The sequence below is a fragment of the Lathyrus oleraceus genome, chromosome 3 (genome assembly GCF_024323335.1).
Source record: "Lathyrus oleraceus cultivar Zhongwan6 chromosome 3, CAAS_Psat_ZW6_1.0, whole genome shotgun sequence".
In the NCBI taxonomy this organism is placed as follows: Eukaryota; Viridiplantae; Streptophyta; class Magnoliopsida; order Fabales; family Fabaceae; genus Lathyrus; species Lathyrus oleraceus.
Genome location: NC_066581.1, coordinates 390,379,214 through 390,398,563, shown reverse-complemented (window position 1 = coordinate 390,398,563; position 19,350 = coordinate 390,379,214).

Sequence of the window (19,350 nt, the reverse complement as noted above, 5' to 3'; positions counted from 1 at the left end):
TGAAGTAACTTTGGTCAGCTTCAACATTCTCTACCACACCATCTTCTCTCCAGATGGATATCCTCTGATGCATGGTCGAAGGGACTGCCCCTATTCCATGTACCCATTCTCTCGCTAGTAGTAAGTTGTAATTTGCTTTTGCAGGTACTACCATAAACATTGTTGGTCTTGTGATTGATCCAACAATCATATCCACTTGTATGACGCCCAACGCCTGTCCTATCTTACCCTCATAATTTGACAATACCATGTTGTGAGGTTTGACATTAGTGTCGAACATACCTATCTTCTTCAACATGAATTGGGGCATCAAATTAACTGCTGCTCCTCCGTACACCAAGACTTTATTCACACCCACCTGTCCAACTTTGGCCCTAATGTATAGGGGCTTGAGGTGACTCTGCATCCCTTGGTGAGGCCTCTCGAAAATAGTGTTCTGCTCTTCGACAACACCACTATTTAGAACATAGTAACACACTAGTTGATACTTCGCCATCTCTACAGCATCCGCTTCCTCATTATCTTCAACCTCTGTCTCCTGGTTATATTCGTACGGCAGGACTAAGACTACGTTGCAATTCATATTAACAGAAGACACTCCGTCGGACTCGAAGTCGTCAGTGAGCATTTCCTCCTCTCTTACTTGTTCCTTCTGAACTTTCTGACTTTTGTTTTCATCTGGAAACAACTTCCTCCCTACTGATGGTTTGGTCGAACTCATGACATTTGGGGGAACCTTAACGCTGCTGGATTCTCCAGTCTCTTTCGAATTCATCTCTCTCTCAGCCTTCCTCATTCTCTGATGTCTTCTCCACTGGGATCTTGACATAGGATTTTTTCCTTTGTGATTTTCTAGCCTGATAGCCTCCCTCTTGGACGCCTGGAACTGCTTTTTGTAAGCCCAAGAGGTTCTTCCTCCATCCTTAAAACTTCTCCACTTTCCTTTCTTTGGTCCCGCCTGAGTCCATTTGTCCTCAGGGACTTCTGCTGGCAGTTTAAACATAACCCTTTTCTCCCTTGGGTGAGAGCTATCTGGACTCCTAGGTGCTCCCCTCTTGTCGAAGCTATACATGTTTGGGTTACCTCCATGTCCGTCCCAACCTTGGTCATATGGGATTCTTTCGAATGCTTCAGCTAATTCTCTGTTGTTCACTGCCCCACACCTGGGACACATCAGGCATTCCATTTCGTATTTGTGGCAACACACAATGAAACTAAGAAGGCTTTCTCCTGGCGTGGGATACACCTTCTGTAACTGGCTTTCCTTCCTCCAGTTTCTCTCGGTCTTTGTTCGTTGGCATCTTTCGTAATCCTCAGCCACCCTTCGACATATCCTGATGCTGCACCTTAGGCACAGCAGCATGTCAGCATTCCTTTTGTGACATCTCCACAGGTATTCACGTAGGCTTTTGTTGGCTTTGGGATAGCCAAACTGCATCTCCTCTTGCTCCATCTTCAGACATTTCTCCCCTTCCTCCATTTCTGGGGGGGTTGTTTCAAATCCACCATATTGACACCTAGACTAGCGCCATCAGTGATTGAAATTTCCTCAAATTTCTTTCTTAGGCCCTCAGTAGCCTCAGTTGCTTTCCCCTTGAGGCCTTCAGTGGCCCTTGGTTCGACGTTAACAACCTGTTTGCCTTTGACAGAGATTCCAAAGGAAACATCGTTATCTAGGCCATCAGTAGCCTGCTTTCCATTTAGCGCATCGCCTTCAGTTCCTATTGTCTCTTCAGCCTCCACTTCCCCTACGTCAATCATGTTGATTTCGACAGGTTCAACATAGTTTGTCTCAGCAATGTTAAGGGGATCAACATCAACCTTCATCTGGTTCTTTCCTTTGTCAGTGAACTTGAGGCGGCCATCTCTGATTGCATTCTGAATAAGATCCCTGAAAAGAAAGCATTGTGAGGTTTTATGGCCTAGAAAATTGTGATATTTACAGAAGCCTCTTTTCTTCCGTTATTCTAACGGAGGAATTTTGGTATTAGGAGGCACTATCATTTGGCCATCTTTTACTAATAAATCGAAGATCTCGTCACATTTGGTCACATCAAATGTGTAAGTCTTTTTGGGAAATCTATCATTCTTTTCAGTTTCGACAGGATTCTTGCCATTCGAAGGTGTAAGTAATTTGTAGGCATAAGGTGGTGCTTCTTTTAATTCGGCCAAATCTACTTCGAATTCCTCAGGGCCATAAGGGTCTTCGGAGATTTCAGACTCTCCTTCTTCGAATTCGACATAAGCCACCCTCTCTTTCTTATAACTCTTATTTGCTCTGGCCTTTTTAAATTTTAAGCGTTCGACCTGTCAAACCCTATCTGCTAATTGGGCCATATCTCTTAGATGCTGGGTATCTAACTTTTTCCTGATGGAATAGTCTAACCCTCCAGCGGCCATTTCGACCAACTCGTGTTCAGGCACTATTGTAAAGCATCTAGATTTCAACAAACGGAACCTATTCAGATAATCATCTATAGGCTCGGTGAACTTTCTTTTGATGCTAGCTAATTCCTTAAGACTTATCTTAGTTTGTCCCATGTAGAATTGTTCATGAAACAATCTTTCCAACTGGGGCCAAGCATCTATGGAATTTGGTGGCAAAGTTGTAAACCACGTGAAGGCGTTCTTTGTTAAAGAACTGGGGAAATATTTCATCCTTAAGTTCTCACTGTTTACCAAATCCCCTGCCTCAGTCATGTATCTGGCTATGTGCTCTATAGTGGATTCACTAGTGTCCCCTGAGAATTTGGTGAACTTATGGATTTTACAACCCCTTGGTAATTCTGCTTGTAGGACATATTCTAATAAAGGAGAGGAATAATTTGGCCATCAAAGTCCTATATTCAGACCATTCTGGGCCATGATTCTCTCTATCATACTAGTTAAGTCGTTTTCCATCATGTTTTCTCGCCTGACCCTATGGATTACTTTGTCTGCATCTTGGTCTGTATTAACCATTATCACTCTCCTAGGTTGTTCTTCAGGGACTTCCCGTCGAATTGGCTGTTGTTCCAATCTTTCCCCCATGACTCTTTCGTCAGGGGCTTGCCTTGGTGGTCAAACCTGATCTATAGTTGGTTCTTCTTCCTAGATTATAACCTGGTTTTGGCCTGCGTCGAACAACAGACTGTGGGGCGCCTAAAAAATCGGCTATACGTCCCATCTGTGCTGACAGTTGTTGGTATGTTTGGGCATTGTCATTATTAGTCCTATTCACATTCTGTATCAGGGGAGAGAAAATGGTATTCATTTCTCTGACCAGAACTCCTACCATATCATGGTTACTGGCATCCATTTGCTGTCTAAAGGTTGCCTGGTTATTCGTTGTAAGGGTAGGTAATAGGGTGGGGACTCCTTGTGATTGGGTATTTCGACCCACATGGTTCATGCCAGAACCAAAATTTTGAATTGGCGAAATAACCGTATTATGTGGTTGAGTATATACGGACGAATTGTTTTGGAGTCCCGCCATGGCAGTAGATGGCATTCCATATGGGTATTCTCTCACAGGCCTAAAGTTTTCGAATCCTGGTGGCCTAGGGGTTGAAATTGCAAGAGTGCCTGCCGCGCCTGACATAATGGGCATTATTGTCGAATTATGCAAGGCCATGGATCCAGATGTTGGTAGCCTGTGCATTAGGGGTTTTAGTGGATACATCAATCGAATTTGCTCTGATTGTGCCTGTTCCCTGGGGAGGGAATTGTTCCCCTTGACTGGTTGTATTAACCATGTTTTTTGCGTCTTTTCTATTGGTTATAGGTTGTGAATTGTTGGCTATCCTACCACTTCTAAGGATCATACAACACTAATTTTTAAACCAAAAGAATAACATCAATTTTGCAAATTGTAAAAGTAAAACAAACTAAATCAACAATTCTTTTGACACTGTCCCACCAGGTGTGCCAATTTGTTTACCAGTGATTTCTGATAAGCAACCGCTAGTCTTCCAAATTTATATATTTTTGGTAACTTACAGGATCAACTAGATTGATCCTAGGACATGTGTCTCGAGAATTATTATTACGGTGATCTGACTCATGGTTAAGTTTGTTTCTGGTTTGTGGATAACGAAAAGTATTTTGACAACAATTCTAAATGAAACTTATGACTTTATGAACAAAGTAAATGACGATAACTTTGTAGTAAAAGGTTTCTTAAAGATAACGAAAATACTTGGAAAGGGTAAAGACCAATGACTCGATGTAAATGCTTTAAATTTTGAGAAAGTACTAGAAATGAAGACTTGGCGAAATGTAAATGCAAAAGTAAAATTGATGTTAAAAATACTGAAAATAAGGGAAACTCGACAGAATAAAAGGTAGTGAATAACTTTAATTTAAATTACTTGTATGAAATAAATAACATGAACGAAATTTGTGGTGTTCTTCATACATACATTTTCAGCGTAAAACTCTTTTCTCTCGCTCTGGTACTTCGAGTATATTTTGTGAATTTCTGTATATTTGTTTGAACACCCCCCTTTTGAATCTAAAACTAAGACCCCTATTTATAACAATTCGACCCTAACGGGCTCTTCATAGGTGACTGCCACGTTCGACTTTTCAAGCGTTGCATGTCTCAGATGTTTCCACGTGTTGGCCTGACGAAAACTGCTTCATTTAAATTTCAAATCTTCTCGCTTGAGGCTTCAACTCTATCAAAACGCCTACGTCGAAGAGAGCTTTTGTGGAAATCCAAAATCTTCTAAGTCTCAGGCTTCGATAACAAAGAATTGTTCACCCACGAAAAGAATTAAACAGCTTCAACACAACCATCTTTTATTTATTCTCCAAAATGTAACACTTCCAAAGAACATCAACTATCTGTCGAAATCTCCAGCTAACACCCCCGTTGAAGTGCGGATATATGTACGATACCCATGCAAAGCAAATGGGAACATCTCGTGCCAATCTTTGTACGTCACAACCATCTTCGGAATGATCTTCTTGATGTTCTTGTTCGCAACTTCAACATCCCCATTCATCTTAGATATCTAGGGAGAAGAATTATGATGTGCAATCTTGAAGTCTTTGCAAAGAGCTTCCACCATATTATTGTTCAAGTTCGATCCATTGTCGGTAACGATCTTACTTGGCACACCATAACGACATATAATTTTATTCTTAATAAACCTTACAACAACTTGCTTGGTTACATTCGCATACGATGCCACTTCAACCCACTTTGTGAAGTAGTCAATAGCCACCAGAATGAAACGATGTCCGTTTGACACTTTGTGCTCAATCATGCCAATCATATTGATTCCCCACATGGAGAAGGGTCATGGGAAGGAAATGACATTCAATAGTGTTGGAGGAACATGAATCTTATCCGCATAAATTTGACACTTATGGCATTTATTCACAAACTTGCAACAGTCAGATTCCATTGTCAGCCAATAGAAACTTGCTCTCAACATCTTCTTTGCCATAGCATGTCCATCGGAATGAGTACCAAAGGAACCTTCATGGACTTCGGTCATCAATAAGTCTTCTTCATGTCTATCCACACATCTGAGCAGAATCATATCGTAGTTTCTCTTGTAAAGTACATCACCATTCAGGTAGAAATTGTCGGCTAATCTTCTCAAAGTCTTCTTATCTTTCAGATATGCCCCAGGTGGGTAGATCTGACTTTGGAGAAAACACATGATATCAAAATACCACAGCTTCTCATCTTTGGCTTCTTCAACAACAAACACATGAGCTGGCCTATTAAGACGCATCATAGTCAAATTAGGAACTTCATTCCAATACTTCACCATGATCATTGAAGCCAACGTTACAAGAGCATCTGCCATCCGGTTTTAATCTCGAGGGATATGATGAAATTCAACCTTTGTAAAGAAAGTTGAAATCCTCCACGCATAATCTCTATATGGTATCAAACCGGGTTGATTCTTCTCCCATTCACCTTTGATCTAATTCACGACCAAAGTTGAATCTCCATAAACGTCTAAATATTTGATTTTGAGATCAATGGCCTCTTCAAGCCCCATAATGCCAACTTCATACTCATCCATATTGTTTGTAGGCAAATGATGCAAGCAAGATCCAAAACATTAATTTAAGTAATTGTTATATATATATATATATATATATTATATATATATATATAATATATATATATATATATATATATATATATATATATATATAATATATATATATATATATATATTATATATATATATTATAATATATATATATATATAATATATATATATATATATATATAATATATATATATATATATATATATATATATAGATAGATATTTGCAGTAGAAAATTTTCATGCTACAATTGCTTACATTTATGTTTTGCGTCAGAAATTTTTCTTGTACCAATTGTTTACTTTTATATTTTGCATTATAAATTTATGATGCATCAATGTTAGACATTAATATTTTTCAACATCAATTATCGTTTTATTCTATTTGATTTGACTAAACAAAAACACTAACTTGATTACATAATAATTGAATACATATCATTTTTTAAGATTGATGTGACTAAAGAGAAATATATATTGCACTAATACGATAAATAGAGTACTACATATACATCAATTACTTTTTTGACATTTTATTTTTAGTAATATCAAACTAGGAAAAGTAAATGACATTGAATTTTAAAATAGAAAGGAGTAGAACTAAATTAAAATTAGACAATAAAGCATAACTCTGCATCAATTATTTTTTCATCAATTCATTTGACTAAAAAAATATTGATTTGACAAACTGAAACCATTTTATATATCAATTTCTTAAATTAATCTTTTGCAGTAGCAAAATTTCATGTTGCAATTGCTTACATTTATGTTTTGCATCAGAAATTTTTCATGCACCAATTGTTTACTTTTATATTTTGCATTAGAAATTTATGATGCATCAATGTTAGACATTAATATTTTTCAACATCAATTATCTTTTTATTCTATTTGATTTGACTAAACAAAGACACTAATTTGATTACATAATAATTGAATACATATCATTTTTATCATTTTTTAAGATTCACTAATAAGATAAATAGAGTACTACATATACATCAATTACTTTTTTGACATTTTATTTTTCGTAATATCAAACTAGGAAAAGTAAATGACATTGAATTTTAAAATGGAAAGGAGGAGAATAAAATAAGAATTAGAAAATAAAACATAATTCTACATCAATTATTTTTTCATCAATTTATTTACCTATAAAAATAGAGATTTAACTAACTGAAAAAATTCTAATATATATCAATTGCTCCAATTAATGTTTTGCATGAGAAAATTTTAATGCATTAATTGCCTACATTTATGTTTTGTATTAGAAACTTTTAATGCATTAATTGCTTACATTTATGTTTTGCATCAGAAATTTTTCATGCATCAATAGTACACATCAATTATTTTGCAGCATGCGTTATCAGTTTGTTGTATTTGATTTGACTAAACAAAAAGACTGATTTGAAAAACTAAAAAGACTGATTTGACTAAACAAAAATTGACTTAACTATATATCAATTACTTAAATTAATGTTTTGATCAGAAAATTTTCATGCATCAATTACTTAAATTTATGTTTTCCATCAGAAATTTTTCATGCATCAATAGTACATATTGCATCATCATTTATCCTTTCATTGTACGTAGTATTTGAATTTACAAAATAAAAACACTTATTTTACTACACATATATTGAATACAATTATTATCATATTTTTTAAATTGATGTAACAAAATAAAAATAATTATTTACCTAATTAGATAAATAAAGTACAAAATATACATCAATTAATTTTTATGAGCTTTTATTTTTAGTCACTTCAAATAAGGAAAAGTAAATGTGATTGAATTTTAAAAAGGAAAGGAGTAGATTTAAAATAAAAATTAAAAAAACAAAAATGTGCATCAATTATTTTTTTATCAATGAACTTAACTAAAGAAATAATATATATATATATATATAATATTATATATATATATAATAGATATATATATATATATATATATATATATATATATATATATATATATATATATATATTAAAAAAACAAAAATGTGCTTCAATTATTTTTTTATCAATGAACTTAACTAAAGAAACAATGTTTTAACTATATATATAATATATATATATATATATATATATATATATATATATATATATATATATATATATAGGGGTGGCAAACGGGCATGTCCGCCCCATTTAGGCCCGCCCCGCAAAAGCCCGCAAAAAAACGGGGCGGGGCGGAGCTGTCATAGTTGAGGATGCGGGCCTAAAACTTAGACCCGCCCCGCAAAAAAAGTATGGGCGGGGCGGGAAATGCCGGCGGGGACGGCACTCTTTAATCCTAAAAATGCAAAAATTTATGTAAATACACGTGCCCGCAAAAGCCCGCGAAAAAAACGGGGCGGGGCGGACACATTTGAGGGTGAGGATCTAAATCCTTGGCCCGCCCAGCACAAAAGTGCGGGCAAAACGAGCATGCCCCGCAGGCCTAGCCCGTTTGTCCATATATATATATATATTACTTAAATTAATATTTTGGATCTTGCTTGCATCATTTGCCTACATTTATGTTTTGCATAAGAAATTTTGTATGCATCAATTGCTTACATTTATATTTTGCATCAGAATTTTTTAATGCATCAATGGTAGACATTATTATTTTGAAACATCAATTATCTTTTAATTGTATCTGATTTCACTAAAAATCACTAATTTGACTATACAGAAATTAAATACAACAAATGTTTATCATTTTTTTAATTGATGTGACTAAATAGTAATACTGATTTGATTATGAGATAAATAGAGTACTACATATACATCCATTACCTTTTATGACTTTTTCATTAGTCACATCAAATTAAAAAAAAATGTGATTGAATTTTAAAATGGAAAGGAGTAGAACTAAATTAAAATTAGACAATAAAGCATAACTCTACATCAATTATTTTTTCATCAATTCATTTGACTAAAAAAATATAGATTTGACAAACTGAAACAATTTTATATATCAATTACTTAAATTAATCTTTTGCAGTAAAAAAATTCATGCTGCAATTGCTTACATTTATGTTTTGCATCAGAAATTTTTCATGCACCAATTGGTTACTTTTATATTTTGTATTAGAAATTTATGATGCATCAATGTTAGACATTAATATTTTTCAACATCAATCATCTTTTTATTCTATTTGATTTGACTAAACAAAAACACTAATTTGATTACATAATAATTGAATACATATCATTTTATCATTTTTTAAGATTGATGTGACTAAATAGAAATATATATTTCACTATTAAGATAAATAGAGTACTACATATACATCAATTACTTTTTTGATATTTTATTTTTAGTAATATCAAACTAGGAAAAGTAAATGACATTGAATTTTAAAATGGAAAGGAGGAGAATGAAATAAAAATTAGAAAATAAAACATAATTCTACATCAATTATTTTTTCATCAACTTATTTACCTAAAAAAAATAATGATTTAACTAAATGAAAAAATTCTAATATATATCAATGGCTCCAATTAATGTTTTGCATGAGAAAATTTTAATGCATTAATTACCTACATTTATTTTTTGCTTCAGATACTTTTAATGCATTAATTGCTTACATTTATGTTTTGCATCAGAATTTTTTCATACATCAATAGTACACATCAATTGTTTGCAGCATGCGTTATAAGAATAATCCAATATACTTTAAAAATATACTTGACGTTCCTTGCTGAAATCGATTATTCTTAAAGAATAAATTCAACTTCGGAAATCGATTATGCTTGACGTTCCTTGCTGAAATCGATTATTCTTAAAGTATATTTTTGAGAAAAATGATTATTCAATAATTTATTTATTTATTTCAAAATTATCATCATAAAAATTAAATTTTAAAACATAAACAAATAAAATAAAAGTAATTGGATAAAATCTCAATTTTATTTAATAGAATGAGAGCCCGCAAATGACGGGACTCCATGGATCTTTACAAAATTTGAAAATGGTAATTTACATGGAAAAGGGCTACATTGAATACATTGATTACTACTCTCCCTACCAACTTCAAAATCCACAGTGCTTGTCTTCGGTTGAGAATGATGAATCAGAACCAAATGACTGCTCAAAACTGCTTCAAAGGTCAGGAACAACTGGATGTAGTTACTTGCCATAATCCCTTATTTTTCCTAGATTTTCTCAAAGCGGGGTACTCAATCTACCAGGATAAATTCCTGTTTTATGTCGCTAATTTTCGCCTGGATCACCCTTTCAGGTTTTCAATCCACCGAGACGCTCATTTTTGCCTAAGCCGCCCTTTCAGGTTTTCAACTTAGCGAGTTGTTCTTTTCTTTTTTAGGCAAAGTATTTCTTCACTGCATTGGCGTTCACAAGACGCATGAACTCTTCACCATCCATAGTTGTAAGAATCAAAGCACCACCCAAAAAGGCTCTCTTAACAACATATGAGCCTTCATAATTAGGAGTCCATTTTCCCCTAGCATCAGGTTTGAAAGATAAAATCTTCTTGAGCACGAGGTCACCATCTCTGAGCACACGAGGCGGTAAATTCATGACCATCAAGCTATGGGTAAGCTTGATGTCAATTAAACCAGAGTCGCCACCATGCTTTTATTGTTTCCAAGGGAAAAGGGAAGAGTAAGAACAAAAGCCAAAGATAAGAAGTTTTCAAATCAAAACTAATAAAATTCAAGAGATCACAGGTAAAGGGGTTGGTTACATAGAGGGAAGGTGTTAGCACCCAAAGTGTCCTAGGTACTCTTAGGGAGCCCTTATTTGTGTGTACATGTGAAATTCTGGTATCCGATATAAGATGTCGAAGGTAATGTCACGACACTAATATATGTTAACACAAATAGGATAAAGATACAGAATGGTAAAGCAAAAGACACAAGCAATTGTTAACCCAGTTCGGTGCAACTCACCTACGTCTGGGGGCTACCAAGCCAGGAAGGAAATCCACTAAAATAGAATCAGTTCAAAGACTCTCCGTACACTTCAACAAGTTACAGTCTTTCTCACCTAATCTCTACCCGTGCAATTTCTACCTAAGCACTCTTAGATATGAGAACCCACTCACTTCCCTACAATCACACCTGTGATCTTAAACAACAATCCCTTGAGAAAAGAAAATACTTTTCAATAACACACTCTTGATTTTACTTCACAGTTTCAATCAAGAAAACACACTCTTGATCTTGCTTAACAGCTTTGATGAAGAAGATACACACTTGATCTTGCTTCACAACTTTGATCAAGTAGACACACACTCTTGCTTAACAGCTTTAGAGTGACAAATTACAACCACAAATCAGTCCAATTCAACCATCAAAAGATGACGTGAATGGCTTACAAGTCTCACGACTAAACAAACACAAACCCTAGCTTTCTCTCTATATTTCGCTCAGTATTGGTTGTGTTGTAAAACAAGTTTTCTAAGTCCCTTTTTATAGAAGCTTTCAGCTGGGCTTGGACATCTTGAAAACCCTAAATCTATTTTCCAATTAAATCTTTTCATAACAGCTGGTTAGATCTCCTTGGAAAATAAGTAAATCAGGTTGTAATCCATGATTGAATGCGCCAGCTAATCAGATCTTCAATCATACATAGATTGCCATTAATTGTGCAATCACAAAACACCAGACATTCGCACTGAATGTTCTGTGTACAGGATGTCATGACATCGGGTCTGACATCCTGGAAAAATTCTGCATAATTCCATAATTCCTTTTATAACTACCAGCAGGTACATAAACATCAGATGCCATGACATTGAGTATGACATCCTGATACAATCCTGCATAATTATGTTTTTCCATTTTAACTCCAACAGGAACACAATATCAAAAGCCATGGCATTGTATATGGCATTCTGAAACAATCCTGCATGATTATGTTTCTTGAACTCCAACAGGTACATAGGATATCTTATGTTAAGACATCACACATAACATCTTGTGAACTCTCTTTGTTTTACCAAAATTGCTGGCAACACTTAGAACCAACAAACTCCCCCTTTGGCAAATTTTGGCTAAAACATATATCTGTCCTTTTTGTTCACAAGAAAACTATCAGCAGTTAAACAACAGTTTAATCAGCAGCAGAAGCAACACAATTACTAGCTATAGCTATTAGTAATACACACATGCACAAGGGTACTTCTCCTCCCCCTAAATTTGTGTAACAGAAACATAATTACTAGTTATGGATGCAACTAGTAAGACACACAAATGCACAAGGGTACTCCTTCTCCCCCTAAATCTGTGCATACATCAAACAACCTCCATGAACATAACAGCTACTGTAATCACAGCACCTGTACCAACCAGAATGTCATTCTGACATCTGCTTTAACATCAACACTTGTGCACCACATCAGACATCCCCTTTGACATCTGCAAACAGAACAACATTATGTTTTAATACCAAGCACATCTCCTTCAATAGATGTCCATCAGTTCAGCTACATATATCTCACAACTCCACAACTACTTCCACATCAACACTTCTCCCCCTTTTTAGTCAAAATTGACCAAAGGTGACCAATTAGACAAAATAAATGTCAATTAGTCTATCAGAGAATGTCAAATCAGATGTTATAACATTAAACATGTTAAAACATAATAGTTAGGCAGTACAAACCATCATCATACACAGTTGTGGTAGCTGGGATAATGAACAAATCCAAGGAACTCATCAAGAGCCCAAAATATTACAAACAGGCATCAATGAGGACTGCCACAAATTACACATTTTTCAAAAAAACAATAAAACTTCAGCATCCAAACAACAGCACCAGAACAACTCCCAAAATATCATCCACAACAGTCTTCACAGCACACCTCACACAATCTTCAGTCTTCAACACACAAGGGGGGAACCATCAATCAGAGGAAGAAGTATCACCTTCACCTTCAGAGCCTTCAGAGCTTTCAGAGCTTCCACTGGATTGAGCTTTTGACCTCTCTCTTGAACTATTGGCATCTGAGTCTTCACCAGCCTTCTCCATTTCTTCCTGTTCTAGGCTCCTTATAAGAACTTCCAACGCTTCTTTTCTTGCCTTGGCTACTCTTATTCCATTATCCAGTTCCTTGCAGGTATCTTTTAGTTGATCAATTAAGCTCCCTTGAGATGCAAGGTCCCTTCTGGCAGATGTCATGACAACATCATTTACATGACTTCCCTCAAACAGCTTATAATGAATGGATAGTGGGGGCTTTCTTCTGCTTGGAATGTCATTTGTATTGAGTATGCCTGGTTGTTGACTCAAGATAATACCACAAATAATGGATGGGAAGGCAATGGGCAACTTCACAACATTTGTGGAGGCATGTCTGATGGTTTGGTCGAACATAAACTTTCCAAAATCATAGTTAATACTGGTTCCAATTGCATGAATGATTCTTCCAAGACCAATGAAGATGGTAGAGATATGATTAGTAGGCACCCAATTAGCTGAACCAATCTTATGCAAGATGGCATATTTGATAGTTAGTTTACTAGCTGATAGGTGATTCCTACTAGGCCATTCCTTAACTTGGCCAGCTGTAATAATCCTACAGACCTTATTATCTGTAGTCTCTAGATCTACTCCTCCATCAGTTCCTCTCCCTAGGAACTTGTTGATGATGGTTGGTGAGAATCTCACACACTTACCCCTTACAAAAACTTTACAGAACTCCCTACTGCTCCTTTCATAAATCTCCTCAGGGATGTTCACAATGAATTCTTTTACTAACCCCTCATAGCACTGGGGAAAAGCAGTCACGGTTTTCATAAGACCAGCAGCCTTAATTAACTCCATGACTTCCTTTACTTCAACAGCCTCTTTTCCCAATTCTCTTTCAACTGCTACCCTCCTCTTAATGACAAACTTCCATTTGGAAGCACCATCTTCTAAGTGAAAAGAGATATTGTCTAGATACACAGCAACCACTTTGTTTGGAGACTTCTTCACAGCCTGCTTTTTAGCAGGGGAGATGTCTGGGACATCGTCTTTGACATCCTCATCAGATTCAGAGCTCTCACTTTCTTTCCTCTTCCTAACCTCTACTTTACACCAAGACTTGGAGGGACCTACACCAGCAACCTTTTTCTCTCTTCTAGCTGTCCTTATTTCAGCCACACTCTTCCTTTTTCTGATTCTCAGTTTCTTAGCTACACTTATTTTCACAAGATTGACCAAAGTGTCATCTTCTTCCTCAAAACTTTCTTCCTCCAGATCAATGATATCCTCAGTAGTTTCATGAAACACACTTGCTGGTTTCTGGTTGGGTAAGTTTTTGCCTAGAGAACATAATCCTTCTGCAGCCACTTCCTTTTCTGATCGAGATGAGTCATCATCTTTCTCAGCTTGGGGTTCTACCTCAGGAGAGGGATCTCTTCTGGACAGAGGGGTAGAAGCCCCTTTGGCTACATGTTCTTCATTCAGAATCCTAGTGACTAGGTTTCTTATGGTACGATCAGTGAAGTGGATGTTCTCTTTATTAGGAGAGTTTTCAGAAATGTTACCTCGCCTAGTTCCAGTCATGGAAGATGAGCCTGGGGCGTCACTTGGTATCACACAAAGAGGAGTGACGTCCAGCACGTCTTCATCTAGAAACTCCATGGAGGGAGTTCTTGTATGATGATAGGGTTTTGAACCAGATGAAGAAGGATGTTGAGACATGTTGTTGAACTTTTGACAAAAATTTCTTTTCCCTAGCAGAGTTTCCTTGAGGAGTTGGATGGAGATGAAGATGGTTGTGTTTAGGTAGCGTGTGCAAGTGACATAGATACTATTTCCAATGCTAGGGAATGATTTATCATTAATGTGGCTCTTTATTTTAAGTGGGCAGACACTATTTTTATTTCCTTTTTCTTTCCACTTTAATTGCCATAATTTCACAAGAGTCCAAATCTCTAATTTCCCTTTTCATATTTAGATTGAGTACCATCCAAATTCTTTGCACCCTTGTCAGCTAGCTGCATTTCAAGCTTTGGAACTATGATTTTGTCTTCCACAAATTTTCTAATAGAGAGTTGGCAACAGATAAAGAACTTGGTCCAACTGTGCTGAATATGATTTTTGGACATTGCTGCAGTATTCAGGTTGTCATAATACAATGTCATGACATCGTGTGTGACATTGTATGCAATTATTAGTAGTTTCATCCAACCTAGTTGAGAATAGCTGCTTTCATCTGATATATTTTCATCATAAACATCATTTTCATTTTTCAAATGTGTAGGAGCAGGTGTCCTTTCACTTTCCATCTTAATCTTCTTCACATTGTTCTTTGCACACATAGTCCCTTGTGGCCCAGTTCCAACAAAGCTCTCACTAATTTCAGACTGCATATAACCAGTCACATGTTCCCCTATTTGATCTAACTTTTCAGATGTTTGGGCCATCATGACCTTCTCTTCCTTGAGCTTTTGGTGTAACATCCTTGTCTGACATTTCCCACAGACTTGTCTTTCATCACCCTTGAAGGTTCTTCTAGCAACTGTACTCATCTTCATCCCTTCCTGTTTGTCATAGGTATATTTAGAGGGATAATCCATTCGAGAGCTCCACATGTAACAATTGTCTTTGGTCCTAATTCCTTCCATAATTACTTCACTGTCTTTGTTAATAATCATACATTCAGTTTTAGTGAAGATGGCATTCAGACCTTGATCACCTAGATGACTAATGCTTATTAGATTTGAAGTCAAGCCCTTAACCAGCAAAATATTGTCAAGTTTAGGAGCTCCAGGACACTCAAGCTTGCCTATCCCCTTTATTTCACCCTTTGCTCCATCACCAAAGGTTACATAGCTTATGTCATGAGGGTGAAGATCAGTTATCAAGTCTGAGTTTCCAGTCATGTGTCTAGAACATCCACTATCCAAATACCACTCTTCTTTGGCTAGGATTCTGAGGGGAATGTGAGCTATTAGACTTGTAACATTAGTCTTAGGAACCCATTGCTTCTTGTTGATAGGCCTGTGCTGTTTGGGTCTGGGTTGATAGTGAGTCTGTTGATGAACAGGGGTAGGGTAACCATACAACTTATAGCAGAAGGGCTTTAGGTGACCAAATTTCCCACAGTAATGGCATCTCCATCTTTGGTGTTTCCCTTTCTGTTGTTTTCTCCTCTGATGATGTGACATATGATGTGACATCTCAGGATTGTTCTTACTATTGCTGCATTTAGGTTTAGCTTGAGGTTTGCAACTAGTGTAACTGCTCTCAGCCTTAGATTTATGGTACCCTATTCCAGATTTGTCTCCTGTGATTAGTCCAGTTTGGAGAATCTTGTCTAAGGAGTCAGATCCAATGTTTAACATCCTTACATACTTGGTTATCTCTTCTAGTTTTGAGTTTAAGAGCATAGCTTCAGTTTTTAGCTTGGAGATGGTTTCCACATGTTCTACCTTTTCATTCTCCAGCTGTACTATCTTCTGGCTTTGAACTTGTTGACTTTCATCTAGCTTGACCTTCAGATCCACTGCTTCTATTCTCAATTTGGAGATGGTTTCCAATTGTTCTACCTTCTCATTCTCAAGTTGAGTTATCCCCTTCTTCTGGCTTTCAACCTGTTTACACAGCTCTACACTTTTGTGACACAGCTTTCTGTAGGTAGAGGCCAATTCTTCAAAGGTCACTTCTTCATCACTTGAGTCTTCATCAGAATCCCATTTTCCTGTTAATGCAGTCACCCGATTTGCAACCTCTTCTGTATTTGATATGAAGGCAATGCTTTTGGTTTTCTTTTCAGTTCCATCATTCAATCCCATCTCAAAGGTTTGGAGAGAACCAACCAGCTCATCAACTCTCATGTTGGAGATGTCTTGAGATTCTTCTATGGCAGTCACTTTCATAGAAAATCTCTTAGGTAGTGACCTGAGTATTTTTCTCACCAATTTTTCATCTGACATCTTTTCTCCCAGGGCTCCTGAGGCATTAGCTAGTTCAAGGACACTCATATGAAATTCATGGATATTCTCATCTTCTTTCATCCTTAAATTTTCAAACTTGGAGGTGAGCAGCTGTAGTCTAGACATCTTTACTCTAGATCTTCCTTCATGAGTGGTCTTGAGGATGTTCCAAGCATCTTTAGCCACTTCACAGTTGTTTACCAACCTGAAAATATTCTTGTCAACACCATTGAAGATGGCATTCAATGCTTTAGAATTCCCAAGGGCTAAGTCATCCTCCTCCTTGGACCATTGTTCTTCAGGCTTCTTCTCAGTAACGGCTTCTCCTTCTTTAGTAATTACAGGATGCACCCAGCCTGTTAACACAGCCTTCCAAGCTTTGTTGTCAAGAGATTTTAGAAAGGCTACCATTCGAGGTTTCCAATAGTCATAGGTAGAACCATCCAAAATTGGTGGTCTGTGAATGGATCCTCCATCTCTCTCCATTGTACCAGAAAGTATTGCCCCTAGATCTCACCCAAAACCAGAGCAGGATGCCTGCTCTAATACCAATTGAAATTCTGGTATCAGATATAAGATGTTGAAGGTAATGTCACGACACTAATATCTGTTAACACAAATAGGATAAAGATACAGAATGGTAAAGCAAAAGACACAAGCAATTGTTAACCCAGTTCGGTGCAACTCACCTACGTCTAGGGGCTACCAAGCCAGGAAGGAAATCCACTAAAATAGAATCAGTTCAAAGACTCTCCGTACACTTCAACAAGTTACAGTCTTTCTCACCTAATCTCTACCCGTGCAATTTCTACCTAAGCACTCTTAGATATGAGAACCCACTCACTTCCCTACAATCACACCTGTGATCTTAAACAACAATCCCTTGAGAAAAGAAAATACTTTTCAATAACACACTCTTGATTTTACTTCACAGTTTCAATCAAGAAAACACACTCTTGATCTTGCTTAACAGCTTTGATGAAGAAGACACACACTTGATCTTGCTTCACAACTTTGATCAAGTAGACACACACTCTTGCTTAACAGCTTTAGAGTGACAAATTACAACCACAAATCAGTCTAATTCAACCATCAAAAGATGACTTGAATGGCTTACAAGTCTCATGACTAAACAAACACAAACCCTAGCTTTCTCTCTATATTTCGCTCAGTATTGGTTGTGTTGTAAAACAGGTTTTTGAAGTCCCTTTTTATAGAAGCTTTCAGCTGGGCTTGGACATCTTGAAAACCCTAAATCTATTTTCCAATTAAATCTTTTCATAACAGCTGGTTAGATCTCCTTGGAAAATAAGTAAATCAGGTTGTAATCCATGATTGAATGCGCCAGCTAATCAGATCTTCAATCAAACATAGATTGCCATTAATTGTGCAATCACAAAACACCAGACATTCACACTGAATGTTTTGTGTACAAGATGTCATGACATCGGGTCTAACATCCTGGAAAAATCCTGCATAATTCCATAATTCTTTTTATAACTTCCAGCAGGTACATAAACATCAGATGTCATGACATTGAGTATGACATCCTGATACACTCCTGCATAATTATGTTTTTCCATTTTAACTCCAATAGGAACACAATATCAAAAGCCATGGCATTGTATATGGCATTCTGAAACAATCTTGCATGATTATGTTTCTTGAACTCCAGCAGGTACATAGGATATCTTATGTTAAGACATCACACATGACATCTTGTGAACTCTCTTTGTTTTACCAAAATTGTTGCTAACACTTAGAACCAACAACATGTGTTTTGGTATAAAAGATTTTTGCAATAAATAGAGTGTGGGGATGTGAAAAGAATTCATTAATTATATTTTTGTGTTTGATAAGACCTTCGGACTTGTGCCTACGTACCAACATAAAATGAGGGATCAAAACCTCGTAGTTTGTAGTAACAATTTCAAAGTGAGAGGATTGCTTTTTAACAAAATTTTAAGTTTAAGAAAGGCACAAAAGGCCTAAAAGAGTGTGAATGAGTGTTAGTTCTTTATGTCTTTTGAAATTTTAAGTCAAGTATGATTAGATTCATTTACAAGTTTGATTAACAAAAAGAAGTTTGAAAATGCAATGGCATAAGGCCAAAGTTTCTAATTTGCAATAAAGGTCAAAGTTTAGAAATCACAAGCAAAGAAGATTTTGAAAGATGGGAAAGATTTGAAATTTAAGAAGTGGGGGGGAGATGAAGAGACTAATCCTAAGCAAAAATTAAAAGTTAAGAGTTGAAAAGATCTGACCAATGGGATGCAATCCAATAGACAAGAATGTCATATAGAACCCCAATTTTCCCTTGGACTTAAGAATCAAGCAATATCAATACACATAATAACAAGGTGAAGAGCAAGGCATCAAACAAAGATAGCCACATACAAGCTAGCAACTCCATGA